Raw genomic sequence first — 6,088 nt, 5'->3', positions numbered from 1 at the left:
GTCTGTGTCTCTTTACAAATCACTTTTTCTATGTGAGCTTCAGTTTCTTTGAGAGCTCCTCAGAGGGCTGCTGAGAGGATTAGAGCATCTGGTACATAGTAGATGTGAGCTCCTAAATGACAAAGAACCTGTCACATTCAGCTCATTCTCAATGCTGATTGAATGGGTAATGAATTGGGACGCCTGGGTGGCTCAGCAGTTGAGTGTCTGCCTTCGGCCTGGGGCATATCCTGGAGTCCCAGGATCGAGTCCCGCATCAGGTTCCCTGCATGGAGCCTGCTTCTCCCTCTGCCTCTCTCTCTCTGTGTGTCTCTCATGAGTAAATAAATAAAATCTAAAAAGAATGAATGGGTGATGAATTATGGAGGGCACTGAATGGAAATGCCTTATAGGGCTCCCATCTTTCACCACACTCACCCCTGACCCCAATCTTCATGAGGAATCCGTTTCTTCCCCAACCACCGTGACAGGTGGGCATCTCCTCTTGGTTTGCATAACCTTCTGATAGGAAGCTCACCTCCTCTTGACGCTTCCATCCACCAGGACTAGTTTTGCTCTCTGGAACTGTACAGAACAAGTCTGGCTCCACTTCCAAAAAATAGTCTTCCAGTGATTTATTACACAATTATAATATGCTGGGCATTGAACTAAGCATGTCCTTTACTTTATCTCATTTAACTCTTCAGCCTCCACATTAGTCCTGAAAAGTAAACATTATTCCTACTTCAATGATAAGGAAAAAGAGGATCAGAGAGGTAGCATAACACATTTATATATGGCAGAGAAATTATTTACCAAATTGCTACCTTTTCAGTGTTTAATGGATCCACTGAATTTGTGGATAGAAATAGAATAGAATAGAATTTGTGCCCCAGAGCCCCTTCCCCTTCCTTTAGTAAAGATTTTTTATGTATCTTATCTATACTAGATTTTGAGTTAGGGACTGGGAATAGTGATGAGTCAGACATAATCCCTGTACCCCTGAAGCACTTATAGTCTGTCCCAAACCCAGTGAAAAAAAAAAAACGAGAAGTACAAGCATTGTCAGAGCACCACAGACCGTGGGGATCAAGGAGGGTTTCCTGGAGGTAGTGATGTTTGGGCTGAGTTTTGAAGGACTATTAGGAATGGCCTAGGCTTGTATCAAGGGGGGAAAGATAGCAGATGTTTTGGTGGAACTGCTGCATAAAAAGCTGAAAGGGCACTTGGGTGCCCAGTTGGTTAAGCGTCTGCATTCAGCTCAAGTCACAGTCCCAGGTCATGGAAGATGGAGCCCCACATCCAGCTCCCTGCTCCATGGAAAGCCTGCTTCCCCTCCTCCCTCTGCTGCTCCCCCTGCTTGTGCTTTCTCTCTGTCAAATAAGTAAATGAAACCTTAAACAAAGCAAAACAAAGCCCTGAAGCTGTGGAGCCCAGACTCCAGAGGGTTGTAGTGCCAAACCAAGGAGCTAGGACTATAAACTACGTGAGTGGATCATCTGCTTTATTATGTGCAAGAATCTCCTGGGCTTTACTTATTTAAAATCCAGATTTTTGGGGCGGCTGGGTGGCTGAGTCAGTTGACTGACTCTTGATTTTCCCTTCAGGTCATGATCTCGGGATTGAGCCCCATTTTGGGCTCCGTGCTCAGCGGGGAGTCTGCTTGGGATTCTCTCTCCCTCTCTCTGCCCCTCTTGCTTGTGCTCTAAAATAAGAAGTCTTTAAAAAAAAATAAAGAAAATAAAGAAAACAAAAGGACACCCTCCTGAACACAGCCCTCCAAAAAATACTAAGCTATCATGTGTCAATTCCAGCTTAGACAGGAACTTTTCTTGATAAGCAGCTTCAAAAACAGTACACCCCCGTGGCTTACACCGGTTCCTAGATACAAAGATGAGCCTGGACCTGATTTGTGGTCAGAGAATGCTTGGGTGCCCACTGTGCTGTTCATCTCAGCAAGCAGCTGAGATGGTCTAGCATGTGCCCAGCCTCATTCTGGGCACTGAGGATAGAGATGAGACCAATCAAATCCCTATTCTCCAGGAACTCATAGTCTTGTGAAAAGCGGAGACCATCAACACACGGCTGATAATACAGTGATCAGCACTGTGACGGATGAAATTCAGGGCAGAGAAAGCCTTTAACCAGTCTAAGTGATGAAGGGAATGTTTCCAGACTGTTAAAGATGAAGAGTATTCTACTTAGAGGGTAGAATGAGGCAGGGACCCTTGCTCTCCATCCTCAGTGTCGGGCAGTCAGGGGTGGGGATCAGGACTTGGAAGGGGTGATAAAATAAATAAAAATAAAAAATAAAAGGTAAAAAGGGCATTCCAGAGAGAGCAGCCAGGATCATAAACGCATGGCAATAAGAAACAGCCTGGGTGCTTTGTTGTCACGTTTTTCTTTCATTTTTCTTTTTTTCTTTTTTTGTTTGGCAGGAGTACAGAGACTACAAGCAGCTCCCAAGCTAGGAAGAAGATGGAGCTAAATATGGAGGCCAGGACTGTATCATGGGGGTGGGGAGACTTATATGTTAGGCAAAGAATTTTGGCCTTTCCCCTTTAGACAGTGGGGAGGCCTGATTTATAAACTGTAATACAATCACCATTCCTTAAGCCTGGGGAGGGGCACCAGCTGGGAATAGTTTCCACTCCGGATCCCAGCAGGTGCAAGTCTTCTCACTGACTCTCCACTGGGGCAATAGAGGAGGAGGAGGAGGCAGGAGGCAGGCCCCACCCCCACCTCTTCTCCAGGCCCGTCTCCAGCAGCTGTTTTATGCCCTGAATACCTCTGGAGAGCCTCACCATCAGCTCCCTGGATATTAAAAAAATGGCAGCAAAGGCAGGCTGTCTTAAAAGCTAGACTCCCTCACAAGTTAACACTGCCACATGGAAAGAAAACAATTATCTAATTATAAAATATGGTCCCATAAAAAGCTTTAAAATTTTTCATTCTTTAATAAGAGCGCCTATTTAGGGTCACCTGGGTAGCTCAGCTGTTTGAGCATCTGCCTTCAGCTCAGGTCATAATGACAGAGTCCTGGGATCCAGCTCTGCATGGGTATGCTCAGCGGGGAGCCTGCTTCTCCCTCTTCCTGCCATTCCCCCTGCTTGTGCACACTAAATCTTTAAAAGAAGAAAGAGAGAGAGAGCTCCTATTTAATTCTCCTAACAACCCTAGAAGGCATTGCTATCCCCATGTGATAGGTGACAAAACCAAGACTCAGAGGTCAGGTAACTTGTGCAAGATCACAAAGTCAATAAAAGGCAAAAATCCAGATCAGAATCCAGATTAAGACCTTTAGACCTAACGGGGCACCTGGGTGGCTCAGATAGTTAACTCTCTGCCTTCAGCTCAGGTCGTGATCTCCAGGTCCTGGTCTACTTTGCCTCTCCCTCTGCTTGTGCTCTCTCTCAAATGAACAAATTAAAAAATCTTAAAAACAAAACAAAACACCTTTAGACCGAAGAACTTGCAAAAGACTAGTACCCCCATCCTGCCAATCCTAATAAAGAATTTATTTATTTGTCTCATGAGAGACACACAGAGAGGCAGAGACATAAGAAGTGGAGAAGCAGGCTCCATGAAGGGAACATGATGTGGGACTCGATCCTGGGACTCTGGGATCACGCCCTGAGCCTAAGGCAGATGCCCAACTGCTGAGCCACCCAGGCGTCCCCTAATAAATAATTTAAAATGAGAAATCTAAAGTGTAAAATCAATGTCAAGAAGTGAAAAAAAGTTTTCACTTTTCCCTACAGTGATTTGTACATAATACATGTACAAATAAAATACAAAATATAAAAATAATTGCATTAATTTATATTTTCTCATTCTTTGTTAGGTGCCCTAATCACTCATGCTTAATATGCCTTTGACGAATCCAGAGTTGCCCATATCTGTAGCATCTGAAATCTAGGCATTGTCCCTCTCCCATGTTACCTCTCAATTTTTTTTTTTTTTTTTTAAGAGAAGGAGAGAGAAAGCTGGGGAGGGGCAGAAGGAGATAATTTTTTTTCCCTAAGATTTATTTATTTTAAAAAGAGAGAGGGGAAAAGATTTTAATTTATTTATTTTAAAAAGAGGGGAAAAGATTTTATTTTTTTAATTTTTATTTATTTATAATAGTCACACAGAGAGAGAGGCAGAGACACAGGCAGAGGCAGCGGTTTAGTGCCACCTGCAGCCCGGGGTGTGATCCTGGAGACCCTGGATCGAGTCCCACATCGGGCTCCCTGAGTGAAGCCTGCTTCTCCCTCTGCCTGTGTCTCTGCCTCTCTCTCTCTCTGTGTCTCTCATGAATAAATAAATCTTTAAAAAAAAAAAAAATTAAGAAACCAAACAGTTCAAAATTTGAACCAAACAGTTCAAAAAAAGTTTTTGTCCCCATCCCCATTCACAGGCTCCAAATCCATATGAATGGCACTCTCTGCCCACCCAAGTGCCCAGGCTATGAGTTTGGGTTCTTTTTTTAACCCCAAGCTTGATTCCACCATCTTCCCACCCCCACATTGCTCTCCAGTCTACCTTCTCCACTAGGGTGATCTAATTTCCTGCCCCTAACCCTTCAGTGACTCTGCATGACCCACAAGATAAAATCCCAATCACCAGACCCTCCGGTCTTCCTCTCCTTCTCTGAGACTCTTGCTTCCCCTTCTCATAACGCTGAGCACTGCACTGTGAAATTTTAGTGAGAACACTAGTCACTAATGAAACCACTAGTCAATTATGAAACAACTTCTTCATTAGACTATCCAGCCCAAGCCTGGCACCGAAGAAAAACATCAGAAGTAGTTGCTAATGATGATTCAAATGCCTGCTAGCCAGAGGACACAGTAATGAGTCGCTTGCTGTGACTAGAATCTGAAAACCCACTTTCAAACCTTGTCTCAAAGGCTGCACAAGTGAAAAACTCAACCATGCTGGCTCTTACCCATTCCTTCCCAGAGCAACCTTTCTGGACAGTAAATTATTAGTCTTTACATTTTAATAACTTCTGTGAAATGTTACATTTTGAAACTGTTAATGCTAAACCATTGTTTCCAGTCCCATCTCAATATATGATCCAAAGAAGGCAGGCACCTTGGGTCCCAGGCAGGAACTGCTCCATAAAAAAATAACCCAGCACATCTGCCACCAAAAATCAAATTAACTCTTCAAAATTACAAACCTAATGATTTAATTGAAAAGATGTGATTCTTTAAAAAGTATTAAGCACCACATTGGTAGTGCATTCTAGCCAAAGAATGCTAGCAGGTTGTACAGGACTGCAAGAATTGTTTTCTCTGCCATGTCCCAATCCATGTTGTAGTTCATAAAAACATACTCCTTTTATAAACAAAAACTTCAAACCTTGCATCTTAAAAAAAATTCAATGTTTACATTTTTAAAAATTGTGGTAAAATAGACATAAAATTTACCATCTTAATCATTTTTAAATGCACAGTTCAGTAGTGTTAAGAACTTTCACATTTTCGGGAGCCTGAGTGGCTCAGCGGTTGAGCATCTGTTTGCCTTTGGCTCAGGGCATGATCCTGGAGTCCTGGGATCGAGTCCCACATCGGGCTCCCTGCATGGAGCCTGCTTCTCCCTCTGCCTGTGTCTCCACTCTCTCTCTGTCTCTCATGAATAAATAAAACCTTTATTTAATTTTTTTTAAAGATTTTTTATTTATTTATTCATGATAGTCACACAGAGAGAGACAGAGAGGCAGAGACACAGGCAGAGGGAGGAGCAGGCTCCATGCAGGGAGCCCGATGTGGGATTCGATCCCGGGTCTCCAGGATCGCGCCCCGGGCCAAAGGCAGGCGCCAAACCGCTGCGCCACCCAGGGATCCCAAATAAAATCTTTAGAAAAAAAAAAAAACTTTCGCATTTTTGTGCAAGTAATTTCCAGAACTTTTTCATCTTGCAAAATTCAAACTCTATACCCATTAAATAAATCTGCATTTCCCCTCCCCCTAGCCTGTGGCAACCACCATTCTATCTACTCTGAGTTTATTTATTTATTTATTTATTTATTTATATTTTTTTTTTACTCTGAGTTTAGACACCTTGTGTAAATGTAATCACACACTATGTCTTTTTGTGATGGGTATTTCCCTTAGTG

This window comes from Canis lupus, chromosome 15 (genome assembly GCF_011100685.1).
Source record: "Canis lupus familiaris isolate Mischka breed German Shepherd chromosome 15, alternate assembly UU_Cfam_GSD_1.0, whole genome shotgun sequence".
Classification (NCBI taxonomy): domain Eukaryota; kingdom Metazoa; phylum Chordata; class Mammalia; order Carnivora; family Canidae; genus Canis; species Canis lupus.
This window is presented reverse-complemented; position numbering follows the sequence as displayed.